The following is a 25,442-nucleotide window of genomic DNA, read 5'->3' on the forward strand; positions in this document are numbered from 1 at the left end:
TCTCTCAGGAGGTTCGAGACGAGATGCAATGGTGGCTGGGGCACGTGGAAGCGTGGAACGGCAGGGCCATCTTCGGCTCCTTGCCGGAAGTAGTCATCGAGTCCGACGCCAGTCGTTGGGGCTGGGGAGCGCGTTGTGGCGACATTTCCACAGGCGGAAGATGGTCTCCCCAGGAGTTAGAATTACACATAAATTGTCTGGAGCTCCTAGCGGGCTCCTTTGCAATTCGGACGCTGTCGCCCAAACAGACAGCTTGCTGCATTCTGTTACGAATGGACAACGTGTCGGCCGTGAGATACATAAACAAGCTGGGGGGAACGAGATCGCCCCTGTTAGTGGAGATTGCCAAGGACTTTTGGCACTACTGCCTGCGTCACCAAATAACAGTAATAGCGGAATACATTCCAGGGCAGTCCAACCTCATAGCGGATTGGAACTCCAGATATCTGAGGGATTACAGCGACTGGAAGCTGATGCCGAGCATGTTTCACTGGCTGCAGAGGCTTTGGGGGCCGTGTCAAACGGACCTGTTTGCCTCCAGATTGAATCGACAGATTCCCCACTTTTTCAGCTGGAGACCGGATCCAGTGGCGACAGCCACGGACGCGTTCCTCCAGGAGTGGTCGGGAGCAGTGAATTATGCCTTCCCGCCGTTCCTCCTCATTCCGAGAGTAACCTCTCATGTTCTCAGGCAGAAAGCGGAGGTGATCTTAGTGACACCACGGTGGAAATCGCAACCATGGTTCCCGATACTGCTGGAAATGAGCTGCGATCTTCCCAGGAGACTCCCTTGGGCGGAGTCTCTCCTCCTGGGACCTCACGGGGAGCAGCATCCTCTGATCACATCGGAGAGGTTGTCGCTGATGGCATGGAGAATTTCCGGCAACAGTGGGAAATGCCGGGAATTTCGGAAGCAGCTTCAGGCTTCATCAGGCAAGCGTGGGCTCCTTCCACCAGGAAGCGATACTCATCAGCCTGGACAAGCTGGATGGGTTGGTGCGTGGAACGGAGTCTGGATCCTGTGGGGACCGGACTATCCGATATTGTGAATTTTCTTTCGGAAAAGGCTGCGAGTGGCCTTGCCTATCGCTCTGTAAATAATTTCCGATCGGCCATTTCGGCGGGGCACGCGCCGGTGGATGGAAAGCCGGTGGGCATGCATCCTATGGTATGCAAGCTTCTTAAGGGTATTCGGATGGCAAATCCTCCCAAGCCCAAATACTCGGGCTTATGGGATGTGTCCTTGGTCATTTCTTTGTTCAACAGTTGGCCAGTGAATAGTCAGTTGTCAAGAAAACAGCTTTTCGCAAAATTGGCGATGCTGTTGTGCCTCTCGGCCTGTAGGCGCTCATCGGATGTGCGGGCATTGGATATTACAGGTAGAGTATTTACCCCGGAGGGGGTTTCCTTTACTATCACGGGTCGTACTAAAACACTGTCTAGACACATTGAGTATAATGCTTTTCCGAGTAATGAAAAATTATGTGTGGTCCAATGCTTGAAAACCTATGAGGAATGTACCCGACCTTTGAGGTTTGAGGGTTCTACGCAGCTCTTGCTTGCAATACAAAAACCTTTTAAACCGGTGACGGCTGCAACTATAGCCAGATGGCTGCGTTATGTTATGAAGGAAGCAGGTGTTGATGTTCAAATGTTTGGCGCACATTCTGTGCGAGGTGCAATGGCTTCAAAGTCATTTATGCTGGGTTCTAGTATTCAGGACATTATGCATTGTGCGGATTGGTCTTCAGAGTCAACATTCAAACAGTTTTATTATAAGCCGGTGGGAGATATAACATCTGTGGTATTTAATAAGCGTTAAACTAGCATAATCCGAAGCCTCCGGTCCTGTAATAGAATCAAAAATTAGCTAGCATTCGCGCCAAGAATTTTCAATTCTATTAAGGACACGGAGGCGAGGATTATCCCACCCGGCTATGCACAATATGATTGTTCATGTTTACCCATCCGTTGATGATTGTATAAACCTTTGTGGTAAATGGAGTTTACGGGTTGTTCATGTTGGTTCTTTCCTAGGTGCAGACAAGAAGTCTGAATGAAGAGGCCTTCACATTGAAGCTTTTTGAAAGGAAGTTGTGTTCCGGTTAATCGTTCACATCAGACGGAAAGTCTGGAAGCGGATATCTTCACGTTGAAGACTGCGCAGAGGACTTGGGTTCCTGTTAAACTTCCAGGTTGGAAGAGTTTGTGAAAGTTGTGGATTATTAGACTTTACACAGTTCGAGCAAAGAAAGAGGAGGCTGGGACAGTGACCAGGGCTCTTATGGAGGGCTAAGGAGGCGTGGCTGACGCAAAGTCACATGGACAATGTAGTTGTGTTACTAATTGTATGTTTATTGGCTGCTGTGAGTTGATACAGTAAAGAAGGAGAAAGCATAATCCTCGCCTCCGTGTCCTTAATAGAATTGAAAATTCTTGGCGCGAATGCTAGCTAATTTTTGATCCTTCGTTTACTGTTTCCGTGTGGGTGTACCCGGAAACACTTCATGTGCAACGCCCCTCCACTGCCTGCTGTTCACCCGAACTAATCGTCAGTTTCCTGTTTCGCATATCGGTACAACAGGAAACATTTAAGATATCACGAACCTCCAATCGCCAACCGTCATTCATGCTGACTTTCCGTTACCTGTTTTGCGAGTGCGTATAACCAGAAATGCTACAAATATGACGAATCACCAATAACGTAATGTCAAAACCGGACCGCTGCCCTTAGCAATAGATCCAGGTTATAGTATTTTATCTGTACCTATTGTACCTTACCATGTTCTCTCATTAATTATCTACATATTTAAATTCCAAACTACAGTTAATGATTAACTGCGCCTAATCGAATAATTATTCTTGACCTCAGCCAAACACCTAATATGGCTATATAAGTCAAAGAATATAGCACAATTCAACTTAAATTGCCTAAATTGGGATTGGACCCTATTAATACTGGTCAATAGAGTTAGCATGATTTGTATAGGTATGTCCTTCAGTACATAGTTTGTTAAATAGGCAGGATGTTTGAATAGAGGATTATGTCAAATTTAAGATGCTTTCAATTTGGAAATTTGTATTGGATCATGATTTTGTGTCTTTCTTACTTCACAGCCCTGATGATGTCCCAGGAGGGGACAAAACGCGTTGGCTGTATAAATTGACAGTTGTTGGATGAAGAATTCTTTTGATATTGATTGGAAGAGGAATAACAATTACAAAATAAAGAACAAGATATGAAGAAGTCATCGTAATGATCTTTTTTGTTGGACTCGAATATTTGATTGTGAAGTGGAATTAAACAATGGTGCTGCTTGATTATTAAAAATGTTTATTTAAAGAAATGGTTTGGACGAGGACCATTAGGGGGTTGAGCGCTCAAAATTGATGACTGGTATTACTGATTATTACTGCATAACTGACTGGTGCACACAGGGTTTTACCCTCATCGTCTTCTAGTACTGAGTAGACCAAAATAATTGTCTGCTGCAGTGACAGCTTCTGCATTAGGGTGTTGGGACTCCACCCTTCTGATTTTGAGTTCTGGATTTTTTTCCATCTGTTCTTACACATAATACATTCCTTTCTTTAGAGCATCATGGTCGCACAATATACAATTTTGTGGCAGAATTCTCCCCGCTTCAGCTAAACCTTCTTTTAGGAGTTGGGCGTTGCATGTTTTGTTTGCTTAGTCTCTGCACTTCACCTCGGTTATTGCTGTCCCACCATTTTGAAATATTCCCTGCTACCACTGGTCTGCAGTGTGATTTAGGGCAACAGTGACATGTGGGAGTAAAGTCACCTTTTCTGTACTGCCTTTCCTCGGGTCTGTCACCTGTATGTTTAGGAGGTCACATGCTTTTCTGCTTCTCTGCAGAGAAACAGAAAATAATATGCATGGCCCTTAGAACGGACCATTTTTACTTTGCTCTACAACCAAGATGTTAGGTTTGCCTAGTGAGCTCATACTTAAAAGATTATATTAACTGCTAGGTGCAACCAAAATGCAACAAGCAACGACAACTGGAGACGGCAGAGGGTAACAAAAACAGCAGGAGGTGGCTGTGCAAGCAATAACGCGCAAGCAACGACGACAATGATGATGGGCGAGCGCAAGAATTTCAAAAGGTACCTGAATCCGAGCCTGAGCAGTGGAAGGGCACCTATAAAGTAATTAATTGGTACTTTGTCCATGCAGAGGAAGAAAGTGAACCTGACAGGCGCTGACCAATGTGATCCAAGGAAAGAAACAAACAAAAGCTCTCACAAGAGAATCTTGGGCAAAACCTAAAAAACACAGAGGGGAGCGGCGTGAGATGTGATGGAGATGCACACGGATAAATGTAGGCCACAAACACCCCTTCATCAAAAACGTCAAACACTAATTCTTGCCTCATGTCCAAAGCCTAGAGTGCTCATGTCTTAACAGCGCCGGGGGTCTGAGATAGATACAGACATAGATAGATTAAGCCAGATTCAAAGACAGACTGCCGTACACAAAGAAACACAGACAGTCTTAAAACACATTCACACAGGATTTTTCGGCAAAACAAGGGTGTGGAAAGTGGGTTGTCTCCTGGGAAGGAATCCAGGCGCTTGGGTACGTGTGTAGGTTTGGGGTCCCAAAGTTCTTACACAAGGAGCCAGGTTTTCAGCTTTTTGTGAAACTCAAGAAGAGAGGAGGAGGCTGTGTCGTCCATGTATTGGGTGCAATGTAGGCGAATCAGTGACCTTCAGTTTTGGTTTTGCGAATGCGGGGACGTGAGAGGCAGCGCATGCTTGTCTGGGTGGTTGGTGAAAGTGTTGGCGGGTGATCTGGTATTCTGGTCCTGTGTTGTGTAATGCTTTGTGTGCGTGAGAAGTCTGAATTGACTGCGCTTGACAATGGGGAGCCAGTGAAGCGTCCTGAGCCGTGGTGTGGTGTGATGTGGGTGCAGCGTAGGAGGTCAAATATGAGTCTTGCTGCGGTATTTTGGATGGTCTGGAGCTATGTTCCCTCTAATTATTTTCCTCTGTGTGCGGCTCTTAAGAGTGTCTTTGTGCTGCTGTCAAAGCTATGTGCATTGAAGACATGCAGCAATTTACCAAGCAAGTGTGCAGTCACCAAAATCTGTGACATAAACTTTTCCAAACTGATGTTTGAAACTGAAATGCAGAGATGTGCATTTCCACTCACTCATATATGCCAATAGACCCGCTTCAGATGGGAGATTCCAATTTTTAAAGCCAAAAAATGGCTTTATTTCAGCTGTTACTGCCTAAATTGCCTCAATTTAAATAGAAGTTAATGGGAAACGCATTCTCCAATAGTTTTTTCAAAGTCTCCCACTTTCCTGTTCTATTGTGTCATGTATGCTCACCTAGCTCAATTTGAGGCAGTTTGTGGAACCTACTCGCCCACCCCGTGACAGCATTCACTGTACAGTATATGAATGTGAGATTGTATTGTCTTCCCTAAACCTCACCTACCACAATAATATATATTTTTGTAAGTGTTTACCTCCAGCATATGAGCTTTTTATTCACTATGTTCACAAATTAAGTACTTGTGGTAGAAAGGTTTGCAAGTCAATAAACTTATTTATTCAAAACACATTTATGGTTAGTTTCCTCCATACGGAAGGGATGGGAATGTGTAGAATGAGCAGACAGATCAGTAGATCATGGATCCCACCAGACCGCCTACAACAAGGCAGTTAGGACAAGGGTTGCCTAGGATAGGTGTTAGAAGGTCCAGTAAAACCATCAGTAAAGATTTTAATTTAAAAATACATGAAAATTATTTACCACACCATAACTTATTGCACAAGAACTGTGGTGCCTGGCCTTGTCCTTATGGCTCTGCTTAGTTAATCGTGGTCATAAATTTACATAATAAATGCTTCCCCTGCATTGATGCTGCCAGGGCTCACCCCTGAGACTAAGGGTCTGATTTAGATGTTGGTGGATCTGGTCCCACCGTCACTTTTTCGAGGGTCTTCCCGCCCACCGTCTTGGCGGTCTGCCCTTTGTATTTAGATGTTGGCGGGTCTTTGGAGGCAAGACCGTCGGAGTCCCGCTACCTCCGCCAGAATATCGCACCCGCCTCAACAGCATCAGAGGGAGAAGCGGCAGTCAGAGGGAGTCCCGCCAAGAATACCTCCGTCCCAATTACTATGTGCCTCTCTGTCGAGGCAACTGTGGCAGGGAAACTTTCAAACTCAGGTTGGCAGAAACGATGAAAATGATGTGAAAACGTACCTTTTTTTTCGAGATCCCAATTCCGTTTCTGCCCAGGTCCTTCCTGTGCCGCTACTACGTGACCACTACGCTCCGCCACCCTGTTGTCGCCGGAATCTAAGGTAGGCTTCTGTGTCACTTGTCTCACTATGAATCATGTGGTAAAATTAGTTTCCACCGCATGTATTTTTACATTGCTCTTGGAACCGCCGCGGCGGCGGGACGACGGTAGTCCCAGCAAGATCTAAATCAGGCCCTTAGTTTGTAGTTTATAAGATAGAGTAGGTCATGATGACTGAACCGACAAGTGAAGTTAAGCTAAAGACGCGCTTGAGCTAGAACGTCCCACTGGTAGAGGTGCCCGGGGTTGACCATGTGCCCTAGCTGCCCCTACACAGATGGGCGGCTGTCTGAGAAATGCAGTTAGCGGGTTGGTAGCGACTGGCAGCTGGGCGGTGAGAACGGGGCCTGCGCATGCCATTGTAATCTTAACCTGAGAGAGGGACTCAATGAGATCATGTGGGGACCGTAACTTTGCACTCGGTTAGAGAAGCATCACTTGAAATGTATACAAGAGATCTACACTGACCACGTCTGTATGCAAATGGCAATAAAAACAAGTTTTAAAAAAAAAGGCAACTAAATTAAAATTTGTTGACTATCCTCTGCAAAAGCACCAGAAATGTACCTCACGCAGGGATTGGGCCAGTGGCCTCATTGATCATGCTAACTCAGTGAGCACATAATTAATGCCTTGTCTTTTACCTGTATTTCTAGACAATTTGAGTTCTCTCCAGCAGCCAAATGGGAGGCACTGCACAAGCAGAATCAATGAGCAGGGTCATTGCAGAGCAAGATCCTAGATGCAAATCGTCAATTCACACTCCCTGGCAAAGCCAGGGTCGCTGCCTGGCCAGCTATGGCTCCTATGAATGTTGATGGAACTAGTGTCCTCAGAAAATGACCCCATCCAAGGCTCTCTCATTCATCTACCCTGTACCATGGATTCCTGTCCTGCTGGTGGAAGGTCCCCTTCTGTACTGCACCTTCAGCACAGCCTGTCTGCTCTGAAGCTATGAGGGTTGCAGGCATCTAATTAAAGTCCATCAGGTTTTGGCTGGTGCTTTTGATCAAATGGAAAATTGCATTAGATTCAATTTCGTGTTCACCATTATTGCAATAAGTTAGACATGTTTTTAAAACACACAAAACTGTGCGTTTGCAGTCTTTGCAAAGTTCCACACCCCCAACCTAAGATGAGGGTGTGGACATTTCAGTGAATGTGCTTTAATACATGCATTTAAACATTTTTTCCCTACAAATATCAGTGAGAGAATGCACCCCAAGCACCTTCCTTTAATGTTGCGTCATTACAGGGGGACATGTCCCCCTTAAAATATACTTCGCGCCTGCTGATCCACTTCGCGGCTTTGGGTGAAAAAACGCAAATGTGATGTTCACACATTTTGAAACTCCCCCTCTTTCATTGTTGAGCATTTTTCTTGAGACTGTAACATAATTTACAAATAAATCTGTGCACTGTTTCATCAACAGAACAAGGACATAACTTTCTTTTTTTCACTGGAGTGTTGGAGTGCTCAAAATAAAAAGAAAGCGTTCGTGTATTGCAAAAATGAATACTGCTCACTAGACCTCTTTGCGCAGTGAAAGCCGAAGCCCACTCTGACGTATTTCGCAAAACAGTGGCCAATTATGAGGCATTGCGAGCATTTCTAAGCAGAAGGCTTCAAGTGATAGAAACGTCTCTAACATCAAACTGACCGTAAAAGTATTACACATTCCGAACCTCTATCACCCTCCCAGACGAGCTTCAACAGAGGGAAACCATAAGGCAGTGGCCTTGGAGTTTAGACTGCTAGGATTGAAAGGGCGTGGACTCTAATGTGCAGTCCATGCAGGACAACATGTATGTAGGTCCTGCCAGCCACTCCGAGAACGACTAAACTTTATTGAGGAGGTTTGGTCTTTTGTTCAGCCTGTGTAAAACATGTTAAAAATTAAGAATACAACCTCAGCTGGCTGAGCAACCTTCTCCAGAAGTCTGGCTCACCTTGTGCCACTGGCACAGTGTGCTCCTGGGCAGCCTCCTTCTCAGGCCTGGTTTACGTCCTGTCCTCTACTGACGTACCTTGCCCCCTTGGTCAGCTTGACTCTCAAAGAGAGTCAAAAACGAATACTTTCCTACATTGTATGCATGTGATGGCCAAGTGAAATTCCTGACAGAGCTTAATATGTATACGTTTTCTTATGCAGCACCAGATTCAAACTAAATTGCATTAAGGAAATGAGGCACAGGGTGAGATGTAGTTCATACGTTGCAAGCACTGTAAGCACATATGCTAACACATGCATGAGAGGCAAGCTGACCAAGAGAACAAGGTACGTCTGTGGTTGACACAGGGTGAGTGAGCAATACTTATGGCAGAGTCTGCTTGGGAAGATCACACAGAGAGACAGTGGCACGGGTAGGCAAGACTTGTGGAGGACGTTGCCCAGGAGCAGGTGGCGCACCAGAGGCACAATGTGAGCATGTTACTTGCCCACCAAGAGGGGAAACAAGCAATGGGATTCAAAAATACTTCATCAATTTTTTAATGAAAATATCCTTATTTTAGGGCAAAATGCACAGAAATCGTTGAAAAGAGACTTACTTGAAAGCATTCTGAAATATTTAGTCATATTGATTTTGCCAATAAGAAAACAAGTGTTCTGAAATGACACGTTTGATTGCCTCACCATGAAAGTACAGCCCTTATTTGCAGCACCCATAGCTAGAGTGCAGTTTGCTATAACAATATAAACATTTTCACACAACGGGCTTTATCAGACAAGAGGTCGCTACTTCCTTGGAAGACACCACTAGCCTATGATCACCCGAAGTGGTCAGCTTTCCTGGCTCACCCCCAGGCAGCAGCGGCCCACAGTGCAGACCCTTCCCACACTGCCGTTCAGGCTCATCATGGTCCTTCATAGTTTACAGAGACGCTAGTATTTTTTTTCTTTTGAGTTCTATATGGCATGAACTAGACCCAAAGGTATCAGAGCGCTTTACATGAGCACCAGTTGTGTTACAGACGGACACGTTCATTTTGCAAGGCACGAAGATTAAGTGATTTTCCCAGAATCACAGGATGTTGAGCGTCCCTGCCGAGAATACAACCCGGTTCCCCAGCTTCGAGGTCGACTGCTCTAGCTGTTAGGCTACATCCATTCGGGCCTGAACTGCACCTGCAACCTTCCACAGGCCATTGAAGAAGGTCACCGAGGTGTTCCTGGAATTCATGGTCCTCAGCACCAAAAGAGAGAGCGGGATCTTTCACGCCGCTCAAAATAAGAAATAGGCAGCTGAGTTTTGTACTTTTTCTCTCCATGTAATGTGTGCTCTAGAGACTGGCATGCTCGCTACTGGAGCAGCTCTGCATGGTGCGTAATGGCAAGGGCTCCCTACTGGGAACATAGGTCTGGAGTCTTTGTAGGAGTTGTTTGGAGATTCAGGCGTAGAGTGTTGCTGTAGTCCAGACCACGGGAGATGAGTGCTTGCATGATGATCCGTCTAGTGTTCCAAGGCAACCATTTGAAGATTGTTTTGCAACATGAGTAGGATGTGGAAACATTAGCTGCACACTGCATTGACTTGAGCCGCCGTGCTTAGTTTGTCATCTAGGTTGATCTCTAGATTACTTGCGTGGTCTTTGGGTGCAGGGTTGGGTCCTATCTTCGATGGCCACCAGGTGGAGTCCATTGGTGAGGTCTTGATGTCAAAGACCAGTACTTCTGTCTTGTCAGAGTTGAGCTGCAGGCAGTCGGTTCGCATTCAGTCTGCTATCATGGTCCTGCAGTTTGTGAAGTTGGTTCTGGCGGTGGTTGTTTTGTCCGTCAGGGAGAAGATGAGTTGTGTGTGATCGCTGTAGGAAATGACGGTGGTGATGTTGGCGAGTAGTGTCATGGACATGTTGAAAAGGGTGGAGCTGAGGAACTGCATATTCATTTCTCTGTCTCTGTTTGTTTTGTTTGTTTTAGTTCTGTAACACTGACCAATTACAAGACTTTCTGAGTAATTCAATGTTTTATTGCTCTATATTTATGCTATAGGCTCAAATTCTTTAGGAAGTCTTTAAAGATCTCATAGGATCCTTTCTTCTACTTTCCTTATGCTTAGGCCCAGCAGACTCCTTCTTATCTCCAGAGGGCGGCAGGAGCGCCACCCCCGGTGCCCTCAGATTAAAGGACTAGGTAAGTGTCTTTTTAACACAGGTAAAATAAAAAAAGAAATCTAAATTATTGGATATCTGATTCTTCTCAACTTATCTACTGCTGTTCTTCCCAACTATATCTTTTGAAGCCATGTTCTGCTTGAATTTCTTTCTGTTTGTTTCTTCTGTCTGTTTTATGCTTTCTTTTGCTATGTTTCTTAGTCCTTCATACTCTCTTCTCCTCAACCCTCCATTACAAGAACAAGTAGACCATCAAGACTTGCTCCGAAAAGAAAAGAAATTCATGAGATTTTAGGATCATATGCACTGTTGTCATGGTTTTGACCCCGGTTGTCCTGTACCCTTCCCGAAATACCTCTGTCACACACCTGGTCAGCCACAGTACACATCAGAACCATGATGGGGCCACAGCGTTTTCAGGTGGAGTGCAGGCTTCCATCTCTGTCATTTCTCTGTATTTCGAGGTACGCCTCTTTGCTTCGTGGTGCTCCTCCCTCTAACAGAACTCCTCAGTTTCGATTCCTTCTGGCTGTTATAAATCTTCATCATGTTTCATGTGCAGCAGGGTATCCTCCTCCGTGAGTCGACTCCTCGTTGGTGCTCCTCCACTTCCCAGGTCTTGGGGTCAAAGATTGCCAGCACAAGACCCTTTTATAGTCCTTTGTTGGTTTCCCTCTCCATGTCTTTCCTCCGTATTGTTCTTTCTGTCTTCTAATTTTTCCTTCTTTCCCTGTTTGTCAGTCTTTCTTCTAGTTCTACATCTTCCTCTCTTCTTCCTTTGCAGGTCTTCGTCCACTCTCAGTATCCTGAGGGCGTCATTGGGACTCCTCCTCCTTAGGTAAGTACTCCCATCCACGGCGGGGTTTACGATAGCTTATTTTTTTCCTGATTGTTTTGTTATCTCTCTGTAACCAAAAATACAACACTATTGTTCACTCTCAAGCTTACTAGCTAGACGTAATTAAAACCACATGTTGAAAACTCACGCATATTCAACCCACTAGCTGGAGGCTAGCTGTGCATTTGTTTTACTCTCGACGCACAAAAAACATGAAACCAAAATATATGCATTTTCATTAACCCCTTCGGTGCCACGCCCTTTCCCCCTCCTGTGCCGAGCGTTCCACACGCGGGTGGGGTTCATGACGAGATAGTCTCGTCATGGGCACAGCGCGACCGTGCTCCATGACGAGACTATCTCGTCATGGGCACAGAAGAGGTTAACCCTAAGACTAATTACTGCATATTTCACTCCCTGAGCACACTACAAATGGTTTACATTGCCTGGACACATATCTACTTTTCTTTCTGCAAGGTTGCGTCAAGAGTTAATTGACAACAAATGACTGCCCATGGCTGAGAATCAGTCTGGGGTATACAGAGGCTATTTATTTTCTAAATTGTCATACTTTTCTCTGTAAGCTCCTCATACTCAAAAACGTGGTGCTCTGCTTCACTATTCACGCTACTAGCAAGACGCAATGAAACCCCAAAATCATATTGAACCCACACTTTAGATCAACAAGAGGCTTAATGTCAAAAGCAAAACCTGAGGTACACTTGTACATCCTTTGTTACAGACAGCCATGTCTTACCATTGGTTCTGGTCTCTTAAACAACACGAATGCTCCATCAGCCAGGCCGCAGAATGTTTGGTGCCGGGCTCCGCTTTCACTCTGGCAATGCCAAGTCTGCAAGGAATCCGGCCAGATACTTAGGCAGTGGACTGTCAGCTGGGGGTCATTTGTCTCTATGCGGATGCTGTGCTCGGAATGTTCATCAGGCAGATACTTAGGCAGTGGATTGTCAGATGGGGTCCTTTGTCTCTATGTGGATGCTGTGCTCGGAATGTTCATCAGGCAGATACTTAGGCAGTGGATTGTCAGCTGGGGGTCATTTGTCTCTATGTGGATGCTGTGTTCGGAATGTTCATCAGGCAGATACTTAGCAGTGGATTGTCAGCTGGGGGTCATTTGTCTCTATGTGGATGCTGTGCTCGGAATGTTCATCAGGCAGATACTTAGGCAGTGGATTGTCAGCAGTGGGTCTTTTGTTTCTATGTGAATGCTGTGCTCGGAATGTTCAGCAGATTGCTTGTTTCTTGAAGCCAAATTCTTTTGCTAACGAATTCAGAATGAATCTTACATTGAACTAGTTGCTGTCAGAGGCACCACATACACTCCCCAACCCACTACAATCTTTCCAAAAGTGAGGAGCTCAAATGCCCAAAGTATTTGCACCCCAATAATCTGGCCTTTTATTGGATTTTGAACCTGAAAGCATCTGTTCATGCAGGCTTCAAGGGAGTATTACATCAGACTATTTACTAGAAGAAAACAAGCATTGTGAAAGCCAGTGTCTCTCGTTTTTTGGGACCCATTGGGTTTGCCAGTGCCTTTTGGAGATGCTGTACAGCAGTTGCTGTGCAGCATGGCCAAAACAAAAGTCTGTCATTTTTTAGGCACCCACATGCAGGCGTCATTGCTTGCCTGCTTGTCATTACATGCCTAATAACTGATACGGGGGCATTTTCTTTTACCTATCCAAGATGTCACAAGAAATGGTAATAATAAATAGGAATACCATAAACAGTGATTTTACTAGGCAGGGGCTTCAACAGCATTTCGCTGCCCGGTCATAACCCCAAAACAACATATTTTCAGGATTGCAACGGAGAAGCAGGGGGGAAGGAAGCAACGGGGGTGACTGGGGAAAGAAAAAGCAGAGCATGAGGTAAAGTAATACACTTCAGAAAGCAACACATAGTAGCATGGAGTTTGGGGTAGTTTGGTTGGGAGGAGAAGCACACGAGAGAGCTTGCAACATGAGCGAGACAACAGCACAGAAAGCCGGGGTACATGCAATGGAGAACTCTGAAAGACACATGGACTTTTGAAGTGCTTCATCGAAATAAGTAGTTTGCTAAAGGTGAGCCATAGAAGATGGGGAAGAGACTGTGCTCCAGGGGAGGGTCAAACTCAAGAAGAACAACCTGGAAAAAGAAAAGTTAGCAATTTAGAATCCAGCAAATGGCTGAAAATTAAGCCAACCATCAGTAAGCAGCGAGTGGGCTATAAGCCTAGGCAAGTTCTTTGTAAGCCCACAATAGCTCAACCTTAAAAAACATCCACCACATAAAATCGTCTTTTTTTCTTCCTCATTAACAACACATTGTGAGAAGGTGCCCTCTTTTTACATAGTCACCCCCCACTTTTTTGCCAAACTATTGATGTAATTTGACTGAGTGTGCCCTGGGTTCCTGCTAACTAGGTACCCAGGGCCTATGTTCTTTCCCTAAACTGCATTAATACAAAACCCTTTGTCCGCATGTAAGTCCCTTGTAACTGCTACCATAGGTACCAAGGGCAACTTTGACCAGGGAAGGCCTCTAAGGGCTGCAGTATTTATTATGCCACCCTTAGAGGCCCTGTACCTTTACACACACACACACTGCCCTTGCAGGCTGCGTGTTTTGGTGCAACAAAGTGAGGAGTCGACATGGCACACATAACTGTGTGCCACGCCTACAACCCACTTCCCTGGCATAGGTAAGCCACCCCTCTAGCTGGGTGCACTATACCGGTAGTGTCTAAGCCAATTCTTAGACATTGTAAGTGCAGTAATACCATCAAGAGTATATGGTACTGGGAGTTTGTCATTACGAACTCCACAGCACCATAATGGCTTTACTGAAAACTGAGAAGTTTGGTATCAAACTTCTCAGCACATTAAACCCACACTGATGCCAGTGTGGGAGTTAATGAAAAATGCACACAGGGCATCTTAGAGATGCCCCCTGAAAAAAGACCTAACTCTAGTGACCTGACTCAGTGGCTGCTCACCAGCTGCCACCACCAGAGCTGTTTCTGGACCCCTGGGTCTAGAGCCTGCTACAGTCGGGGGTCTGGAACAATGCACATCCTGGGACGAGGTGCCAAGCCTCCTCCCCCAGGATGGGAAGGGTCCACGAAGAGGAAGCTTCAAAGTCTTGCCGCCTTTGTGAGCTACCCCAGCCATTTGCTGCTTCCAGCAACTGGCCCCCTCCAGCTCTGACCCCCACTTTGGGCGGGAGAATCAGCGGGAAAACCAAGTGAGGAAGGGAGGTGTGCCCACTTTTGACAACCCCACCCCTCAGGTGGGGGAGGCAAGATGAAGCACGACACTCAGTCCCCGTCATCTTGCAGATTGGGGGACCCAGCCAACCAGAGAGAGACATATGCCCCCCCTCCCACTGGAGGGTGGCATACTCACTCCAAGGAGGTGACCCTTTGGTCCCGACCTGTACCTACTTATAACGCCCCTAAATTTAGTTTTAGAGGCAACTCTGAATCTTGCTTCCTCAGACAAGAACCAACTAGAGGAAGAGCAGAAGAAGGACCGAAGAAGCCGTGCTGAACTAAGAAGAGGAGAACGCCCACTGACTCGGCCCCTGCCCTACTGGCCTGTCCCCACCTCGAACCTACTCCAGCGAAATCCCAGTGTGTCCTGCAGCCCCCAAGAACCCGGGGGACCTGCCCTGCCTTCCAAAACCAAGACTTTCTCTTTCGTGAGCACCAGATTTGCTCAACAACAGACTCTGGCTCCAGCCAAATCTGCAAGTCTGCACCACTCTGCACCCGACGCCCACGCCCGAGTGGCCAAGCCCTACGAGGTCTCCCTGGCAATTCTGACCTGCCGCGAATCTCCAAACGACTCCTGCAGCCCCTTTCTGAAGGATTCCCCGCAACCAAAGCTGGTATGAAAACCTGACGCCTGCGCCCGACATCCCACGACCTTGGGTGGCCCAACCGATGGTGTCCCCATCTCCAGGCATCCTAACTTACCTCTCCAACCAGTGGTCACCTCCAGAAGATCTTCGTCCCGAGCCTGCAGTGTTTGTTGCAACCGGAAAATCCCCATTTAAACCAATGGGGCACCTGACGCCAAAACAGCACCCTGCACCCAGCTGCCCAATGTGCCGCTGTGGGTGTACTTTGGGTGCTAACTCAGATCCCCCTTTGCCCTGAGCCTAACACCAGGAGCTTTGCTCTCACAACCTTGTGGCCTGCTCGTGTGCAGCCACTACGCGGAGGCCCCCTACCCCCCACTCTGCACCCGGCTGCCCTAGTGCTGCTGAGGGTGTTCTGAGAGTGCATCCTCGACCCTGGGAGAACCCTGGGTCTAACCCCAGAATACCAACTCCCACAAATAAGTACTCACCTGCAAACCGTTAACTTCATTTCTTTCCATAGGATTGCATTGACTGTTTTTCCTTGAAAATTCTTCAAAGTGTGGAGTTGGTTTGTATAAAACATTGAAAAACTGCAAATGTACAAAAAGTGAATTACTTACCTTTTGTCTAGGAAATGTCTCGGCGGGATATCTAGGGATATCACACTGATTAGCAAAAGTAACTTAAAAAGTAATCTAAAAAGTAACGTGCACAGTAATCTGTAAAGTAACTGAAATGTAATTTTGAACTGTGGATTTATCTGTAATTCAACCAACTGCATTTGAACCTGCATTCAACTGTAAATCACTGCATAAGATTTTGCAAAGTATTATTTCACTTACCTGCACCAGGCTTAGCTTGGTTCTAGAAATAAAAGAACTAAATAATATTTTTGATACAAACAAATTGGTCTGAGTTCAGTCTTTGAGTGTGTGACGTCATTTCTTGCCTGAGTGTGTACAACAAATGCCTAACACTACCCTCTGATAAAGCCTTACTGCTCACCCACACTACCATAAATAGAGAGTAAGGTGCTATCTACTTTTACCTCTGCCTTCCTTTGGGGTTCCACTGGACTCTGTGCACACTGTACCTAATTTTGGTATAGTATATACAGAGCCAGCTTCCTACACACGTCAACTATGTAAACTTATATTTCTATCAACATTTTAGCTTGCATGCATTTTATGATAATGTCATAAATAGTTTTATTTGATTGAAGCTGCATTTATCACATGCATTAAACTGCCTTTACACAAGTAACAGGCATAAAATAAACTGTGTACCACCAACCAAGAGTAAAATACACTGCAGAGCTAAGTTAGTTGTCATAGATAAGCTGAACACATATTTGGCTAAATGACATCCAGTTTTGCAATAGTCTGTTATAATTTACTCTTTTCAATTGATGTTGCCTTTGCTTCACAAACTGCATTGAAAACATATTTAAAAGTCTATCCTTCTGCATCTGTGGTGCAAATAACATAAACAATATATCCCACAAGTAAATGATACATGGGTCCCTATTTAGAGTTTGGCTGATGCTGTACACTGTCGCCAACAATGCAAATATCCTGTCAGCAGCAGTGTAAGCGCGTTATAGTCTGTAGTGCTCTTTGATGGGATATCCTCCACTTTCTGATGCAGTATCTCGTCCGACAATCTCTAAATAAGGCCCGTAACCTTGAATCTGATTATTGTGAAATATTATTCTGGATATATTTCTTTTTTTTAAAATTGACATATGAAATTCGTAAATAATATGAGTTTAGGGGCAAAATCAAATGGAGTCTCTTTTGTTAGAAATATTAGTAGGCCGTGGAAACCACTCTTATTTTGCTAATCTGGGTACCAAGGTAATAATTGGGATCCCAAAAGGGCGTGGTGTCACAAATGTAAACAGACTGGACACCGAACTGGAAATTCTGCCTATCTCAAAAAGAATCCCCCTACAGAGCATTGGTTTGGCAAATCTCCAGGTGGGGTACTTAGTGTACCCTGAGCAAATCAGAGTGCACACAGAAGCTACACTAGTCTGTAAGGGTGAGGCGGATCTTGGAACCATAGCTGTTTGGCCCACTAACATTGGGAAAAAAAAACGCAACTCTTAATTAATGAGATCATAGTAGAAGCCTTGAGAGATACAGGTGCAAGTGTCACTATGGTGACTGAAAAACTGGTATCTCCAGGATCCAGGGAAACGCCCTCAAATGGATCCGCTCGTTCCTCTCCGGAAGAACTCAGAAAATCAGACTCTCCCCCCCCCCCCCCCCCTCACCCCCGATCTCTCCGACCAAACAGACATCATCTGCGGAGTTCCCCAGGGTTCCTCGCTGAGCCCCACCCTCTTCAACATCTACATGGCACCCCTCGCCACCATCGTCAGGAAACACGGACTTAACATCATATCCTACGCCGACGAGACTCCACTCATCCTCTCCCTAACCAGGAACTCAGAAGACACTAGACTCAGTTTCCAGGAGGGAATGAAGGACCTCGCATCGTGGATGAAGGACAGCTGCATCAAACTCAACTCTGACAAAACCGAAGTCCTCATCTTCGGCACCCGCCCCTCCGCCTGGAGCAACGCATGGTGGCCATCAGCCCTCGGTCCGTCCCCCACCCCTACGGACCACGCAAGAAACCTTGGCACAATCCTGGACTCCTCCCTCTCCATGAATCGCCAAATCAACGCCGTCTCCTCCACCAGTTTCAATTGCCTCCGGATCCTTCGTAAGACTTTCAACTGCAGAAAGACGGTCACCCACGCCCTCATCACTAGCAGGCTCGATTACGGAAACACCCTCTATGCAGGAATCAACAAATCCCTGCTATGCAAACTCCAAACCATCCAGAACGCTGCCGCAAGGCTCATCTTAGGAACACCACGCCACGAGCACATGACCCCGCACCTGCGCAGACTCCACTGGCTCCCCGTCGAGAAGAGAGTCACTTACAAACTACTCACACAAGCCTACAAATCACTCAACAACATCGGGCCCAAGTACCTCAATGACAGATTGAGTTTCCACTCACCAGTGAGGAACCTTCGTTCGGCCGACCTCGCCCTGGCAGAAGTCCCCCGCATCCACCGTAGCAGATCCGGAGGCAGGGCCTTCTCCTACAACGCGGCCACGGCCTGGAACTCTCTCTCGTTGGAAATATGACGTACACCAACCCTGCTGGCTTTCAGGAGTGCACTCAAGACTTGGCTTTTCAACTGACCTGAGCTGTCCTACCCCCCTTCCCCCACCCCTCAGCGCCTTGAGACCCTCACGGGTGAGTAGTGCGCTTTACCAACCCCTGATTGATTGATTGATTGATTGATTGATAGTATCTGACTAGACAGACTTATCCAGTCACCAGTGTTCATAATGTTACTAACGTTCATCCCATTCTTATGGTGTCCTTAGAATGGGGAGGGGTTACTGTCCTGGAACAGGTAGTGGTCTGCTCTGAAATCCTGGTTGAATGTCTGCTAGGAAATGATCTGGAGTCTTCATCTTGGCTGAGGTTGAGCTTCCGTCCCATGCAGCCATGCTGGGAATTCCTGAAAGGATGTGCGTAAAAACCTGAGCACAGTGCAAGGCCCATGGTGAACAAGAGGTGTTGAAGCCTGAAAAGAAGGATCAACTCTGCAAGAGAAAAGGTAAGAAGTCTGGGAAACCAACTTCCGATTAGCCACAAGCTCAGGTCCCCTCCCCCAAGGGGGGAGACCTGTACGCCCCAGAGGGAACTGAGCTCCAGGAGCTTGGGCCTTACATGACGGAGCTCCTGGGCAAAGGAGGGCCCTTGAGAGAAGAGCTGTGCGAAGGGCAGAGGACCTGTTCTACTCTTGAAAGCCTGAGACAGCAGGCTGCTGCACAGGAAAAGAGAGATGTCCATGGCTCCCACAGGACCTATTGGGAGGAATAGCTCCTGTACACTGAGACCAGAGACCCCAACCCTGGTGCCACCAGCAGAGTGGTAGTGCCGCAGCAGCTCAGAGAGTTTCTCCTCATATTGGCCCATGACATCCCCCTAGGTGGGCATCTTGGCCAGAGCAAGACTTCGAATATGCTAGTCAACCACTTCTACTGGCCAAAAATATCCCAGAAGGTGAAGGAGTTTTGCAACTCCTGTGCCACCTGCCAAGCCAGTGGCAAAGCAGGTGGCAACCTAAAGGCCCCCCTAATTCTGATTCCAGTGGTTGGATTACCTTTTGAAAGGGTATGGAGTGACATAGTCGGTCCCCTGGACCCCCCCACCCCCAACTGCATCAGGGAACCGCTCTATGCTGGTAGTAGTGGATCATGCTACCAGGTACCCGGAAGTAATTCTACTTAGGACTACCACTGCTCCTGCAGTAGCTGAGGCCCTCATTGGTTTGCCTGCCAGAATGGGTTTTTCTAAGGAGGTGGTGTCAGATAGAGGTACAAACTTCATGTCTGGCTACCTGAAGGGTATGTGGTGTCTAAAACAAAACTGCAGACCTGCAAGACTTCATTCTGGTCTCTCCTGTGCTCTCAACACATGCAATATCAGGGTATGTGACTCCGATGTTTTTTTATCAACACTGCTATTTGATGACTGTTTTAATGAAATGTTTACATTCTCTGGGTTTCCTTATAATTCCAGGCTCCCATCTTAGACTCTGACAGTAACACTCATTTCTTTGCCACATCATTAACATTCTGCAGCTACATATTTTTAAAATTTGAATTTTCATATAATTCTTTTTAATTATCTTTTCTTGTATATGTGTGGTGTGTATGTTCCGCTTTTATGATTATATTTTTTTAATCAAATAAAGTATTTTTCAGCTTGCCAGAATGGGTTTTCCTAAGGAGGTGGTGTCAAATAGAGGTACAAACTTCATGTCTGGCTACCTGAAGAGTATGTGGGCTGAATGTCGAGTGACTAGAAATTCACTACCCCATATCACCCACAGACCAATGGCCTTGTTGAGCGATTCAACAAGACCATCAAAGGCATGATCATGGGGCTCCCAGAAAAACTCAGACGGAGATAGATGTCCTTTTGCTATGCCTTCTTTTTGCTTACAGAGAGGTATCATAGAAGGGAGTAGGTTTTTCCTCCTTTTAACTTCTGTGTGGTATGGGTATTGGAGCCCATGGCACCTAGCAGCCTCCAGGACAAGTGGAGTGGTCACTACCCTATCCTTGAGAGCAAAGGTGAGGTCACCTATCTGGTAGACCTGGGCACTAGCAGGAACCCCAAAAGGGTTATCCATGTTAATCACCTGACACATTTCCATGACCGAGCTGAAGTGACTATGCTGATGGTTACCATAGAGGCAATGTGCTTGGTACCCATTGTCAAAGCTCCAGATTACTCTGGACAGTTCATTGTGCAGACTGATGCCTCTGACCATGGGATAGGAGCGGACGTATCCCAAACCACCGATGATGGCCATGACCAGCCTGTTGCTTTTATAAGTAGGAGGTTACTCCCCAGGGAACAGAGTTGGAGCGCCATCGAGAGGGAATCCTTTGCTGTGATTTTGTCCATGAAGAAGTTGAGATCAATCTGTCACTTCCTTGTCAAAACCGACCACAGACCTTTCAGAATGCTGATGCAGATGACTGGTGGAAACCCTAAGCTTTTGAGTTGGTCTATCTGCCTACAGGGAATGGACGTTAGGAGTGGAACACAGATCTAGGACTGACGATGCCAATGCAGATGGCCTTTCCTAGATATTCCACTTAGACAATGAAGACTCTCTTATGAAAAGTTAGTCTCATCCTCCTTTTGTTTGGGGAGGGAGGTTGTGTAAGAAAGTGCTTCTTTTTACATGAACACCCCACACTTTTTGCTGGGTGTCTGATACAACTTTGACTGGAAATGTGCTGGGTCCCTGCTAACCAGGTCCCCAGCACCAGTGTTGTTTCCCTAAAACTGTACCATTGTTCCACAGTTGTCACCCCGTTATGATCCCCAAGAGCTGCAGCACAAATGGTGCTACCCTAAGGGACCCCTCACCAAGCTCATGCAAATTGCCACTGATGCCTGCGTGTTTTGGTGCAGAGAAATACGGAGAGTCGACATGGCACACTCCTGTGAACCATCCCTGCAGCACACTGCATATGGTATAGGTAAGTCACTGCTACAGCAGGCCTGGCAGCTTTAAGGCAATGGGGACTATACCCATGTGTGGACATATCTGTGTGATTCAAAGTTCACCCTTAAATACCACAAGTGCACAGGGAAGACGTACCGAGTGCATGAGCTTGACACCCGTCATTACGAGTTTCCTGGCGTCCCTGTACCACCAGATGTTTGGTACCAAACATCTCGTCTTAGTAAACCCACGCTGATGCCAGAGTTGTATTTACTCAGAAATGCACCCAGAGGGCACAGTAGAGGTGCCCCCTGAAAACCTACTGACTACTAGTGTGTAGACGGACTAGTCTCGACCAGCCCGCTACCGTAGACCAGTTTCTGACCTCCCGAGGTGAGAGCCTTCGCTCTCGGAGGCCAGGAACAAAGCCTTCCCTGGGCTGAGGTGTTCACACCTCCTCCAAGTAGGATGTACCTTGCAGGGTGGGAAGTTTCAAAGGCCCTGCCTTTTGGCGGCAAGACAGTTGGTAAAATTAGTAAGATTAGGAGGTGTGCTCATATCAAGCCAGCACTACCGCTCAGGTGGACTAGCTGATGTGGACCCCACTTTTCAAATTCCTCCATGTTATTTTGTCCGGTATTAGCATTCTAGGGTCAGGGATCTGCCCACATCCCACAGGAAGTGGTCGTATAGAGGATATAGACACCCTAAAGGTAGGTAGCCCATTGGATACTACCTATCACTCCCTTTAATGCCCCTAAATTGAGTATTTAGGTGGCAAACCTGAACCCAAGAACTCGGATTTGATGGATATAGAGAAGAAGGATGAAGAAGAGTCACTGTCTGGTCAGAGCAGCAGAAGTGCTGTGGGCTTTTGGCGCGAAACCCTGGCTGCCGCAACGTCCCTCGACATTCACGACAGAGTGAACCGTCCTGCCAGCTGGAGGACTACCAAAGCCTTGGGTAGCCTGCCAGCCCCTCGCAAATCACCTGAAGTCTCCCTTGGAGTAGAGGAGCAACTACCCTGCAGGCAGTGACAAACCGAGTCCAGTCCACTTCCTTGCAGCTCCACAGCCTGACCGACACTGCAGACGACCAGGGAGAGGTACTCATGCTCTGGAAGGTCCGATCGGTCTCCCCACCGAGCGTGAAGACACCAGGACCATCCGGAGTTGTGCAGCACCAATCCCTGGGGTACCGCACGCCCTGCACCCCACAGCAGCACCAGGAGTCCAATCCGGATTCCCCCTGCCCCACGACTGAGCAGCCACAGAGGGCAGTCAGCATCATCGAGACCCACTTTGTGAGTGGCCAAGCTGTCTTGATTTTGCGCATCCAGCCCCGCCGACCTAACCACACTGCACCCATGCCGCCTGGCCCGGGTACCGACGAACTGGCTGTGCTCCCTTGCTCCTAAAATCCTGTTTGGGAGCCCTTGGACTTGTTCTCATATCCCCCTGTGCAGCATGTGCTTAGGTGGCCCCTCTTGTCCTTAGCAAGCCCAGTTACTGACTTCACCAGCACCCGGCTCCCGTTCGAATCCAGGAAGGTCCTGAACAACTGCAGGTAGTACTTTGGACCTTGGGCCCCTACTACTCTGAATCCAGAAGGTGAACCCCTAAAGTTGACTGTACCTACCTTAATTGCATTTATGACCTTTCCTCCCATAGGATTGCATTGTGCGTAAAGGCGAACAAGTTAGAACTATTCGCTTAAAAATAGAAGAAAGTATTTACCTTTAAACGAAGTTCTTCGTTTCAGAACATATATAAAAAGACGTGTTATTTTTCTAATGTGGTCTTATGTGGATTTATTCTTTGAGTGTGTGTTTCATTTATTTATTCTGTAAGTACAACAAATGCTTAGCACTACCCTCCTGATATGCCTAACTGCTCGCCCACAGTACCACAAAAGAGATCAGGGCATGAGTGCCATGGGGTGCAGTGCCACAGCACCCTGGCCAGTGTGGAGATATGAGGGAAGTAATGCGGGTAATTCCCCCCTCGGATGGTTGCATGGGGTGTGTGGCAAGGGGAGTGGGCTATGGTATCACTGCAGTTAAAAATCGGAAGAGTTCACACTTGGATATGTGCAGTTGTTTAATGGCTAATGGAATAAGAAATGGAAAAGTAGCAAACGTAGTAAATTCAGTAAGATCCGTGCAGAAATGGATAGCCGAGTAACGGGTAGCAATGCTTAATGATGCAAAATGAACTTTGACTCTTTAGAACCAGAAGGCTGCAATGAAGAAGGGCAATGGGGAGATGCAATAGGGAGGCGAAGTGCTATGCACTGTTTATAGAAAAGCACATGTTTTTGTTAGGCATCGCACTTTAAGAATTGGCACTTTACTGTAAGCCTTGAGTTTTTTAAAAATTTTAAGCACGGTGCACTTTCTTACTCGTGGGCTTTATCGAGGTGCAATGAAGTAGATTAGGCACTCTATATACAGAATAATTCAATAGGGATGTGAAATGAATCAAAATTATTTAGTATGTCTGAAATGTTTGAGAAAAAGCAAATGTATATTCTTACACTGCACTTTCAGTTATGGCTGAAATGTAGGCACCTTGCCATTCTAAGCCTGCTTTTATTGTACTTTAAGCACAGCACATTTTCTAAATTTGTGGATTTCTCTGTGGCGCACTGAAATGCACCCTGGGCACTTTGCATACGGGAGAGTGCAATTTGGAAGTGAAATATATTGACATTTCTGTTTGGAATGTATATGGATATTTTTGCACTATATTTTAGTTTATGGCATAGTATATCTTCAGTCCTGCTTCCTTCAGCACTGCATTTTAGGTCAAAATGCCTTAATATGTTGAAATCCAGGACTTAGATGAGGGTATATAAAAATCTCTTGAGAATTGTCTCATTTAATGCCAATGAGCTGAATAATAAGCGTAAGGCACGGGCAATTGAAGAATGGATGAAAGGACAGTCACCAGATATAGTGCTTATTCAAGAGAGACACTTTTGAGATAAAAGGGAGTCAAAGTACAATATGTTTAAGCAGTGGGCAGGGCATAAGTGTGTCTCCGGGAGTATAAGCCGGGTCCAGTGGCTTAGTGGACTAATGCGTCCACTGTGGGGGCTGTGTTTGACCTCATGCTCACCGGTTCAAATCCTGGTGAGTCCACTCAGTCTTTCATTCTTTTGAGGTCGATAAAATGAATACCATTGAGTTGGGTAACAATAAACATCTATTATTCAGCGCCAAGATACACTTGGGTGATCGTGCGTGTTACAAATATTTATGTTATGTTATCTCGAGCGCAAGTGCTGCCCTTAGGGGGGTTGCAATTTATATAAATAGATATTTCCTGTTCCATGTTGGCTTCTCCCAAAAAGATAAAGATAAGAGGTAGGCTCTGGTAAGCGGATTACTTAATAATGTTAGCGTTACAATAGCCACAGTCTATGCTCCGATATTAGATAATCTAGCCCCACTGGTAGAGCACTATCCGATATTGTTGACCATCCAGGGAAATTGATCAGGAAGTGGGGTTTCAATAATTTTCTTTGGAGTCCAGAGCTAGACTACATTTCATACTCGTAAGCAGAATAGGCTGCGAATGGCCATGTCGGACTATATTAAGAGTCTGAGTCTGTTGGGTCTATGGCAACAAAGGCACCCAGATAAGTATGAATTCTCTTGATTTAAAAAAAGACATAAATCTTCAGCAAAGCTAGACTAGTTTCTTTCTTCACGAGAGTGGGGTCTAATAGCTATACACATGTTGTTAATTGTTTTTCAGATCACTCTTTGATACTTTTCACTCTTTTTTATAAAACTGTTAGCTATAGCTGTTTGGACCGATACGAGTATAAAGCCGCCAATAAGTGGGATTACTAACATCAGGCTATACTTTGACGAAATAGCTCTATTTTTAAACCCAGATTTAGAGAATCAAAAGCATGTTTTTAAAATTTTCCAACACTATCAAGCACTTGCTGGATATAAGATTAACATGCTGAAAACTGAATTTGTATTATGTAACAGTGCACTTGACACTTGACTTTAAGAATTCCATTCACTTGTTAATTCCAGGCTTAAGCGTTATTTAGGAATATATGTTACGGAGAACATCAATGATCTATATGCACTGAATTGCTCCCCTCCGATTAGTCAAATTAAGGTGCTATTCTCAAGATGGGCCAACCTACCCTTATCAATAATGGGCTGTGTTGTTTTAATTCTGATGACGGT

At 46.0% G+C, this 25,442-nt stretch overlaps 1 protein-coding gene and 1 long non-coding RNA gene across 3 annotated transcripts in view; one reads left to right on the forward strand and one right to left on the reverse strand.

Annotated features, from left to right (window-relative positions):
* LOC146799925 (uncharacterized) overlaps positions 1-25,442 on the forward strand; it is a 91,055-nt gene that overhangs the window by 7,838 nt on the left and 57,775 nt on the right. Inside the window, exons 2-3 of the mRNA XM_085620880.1 lie at positions 10,403-10,476; positions 11,242-11,295. The gene's annotated coding sequence lies outside the window, so the exon portion shown is untranslated. The remainder of the gene's footprint in view (positions 1-10,402; positions 10,477-11,241; positions 11,296-25,442) is intronic.
* LOC146799926 (uncharacterized) overlaps positions 1-25,442 on the reverse strand; it is a 224,360-nt gene that overhangs the window by 4,458 nt on the left and 194,460 nt on the right. The gene's annotated exons all lie outside the window — the stretch shown is intronic.

Source organism: Triturus cristatus, chromosome 8 (genome assembly GCF_964204655.1).
Source record: "Triturus cristatus chromosome 8, aTriCri1.1, whole genome shotgun sequence".
Lineage (NCBI taxonomy): Eukaryota > Metazoa > Chordata > Amphibia > Caudata > Salamandridae > Triturus > Triturus cristatus.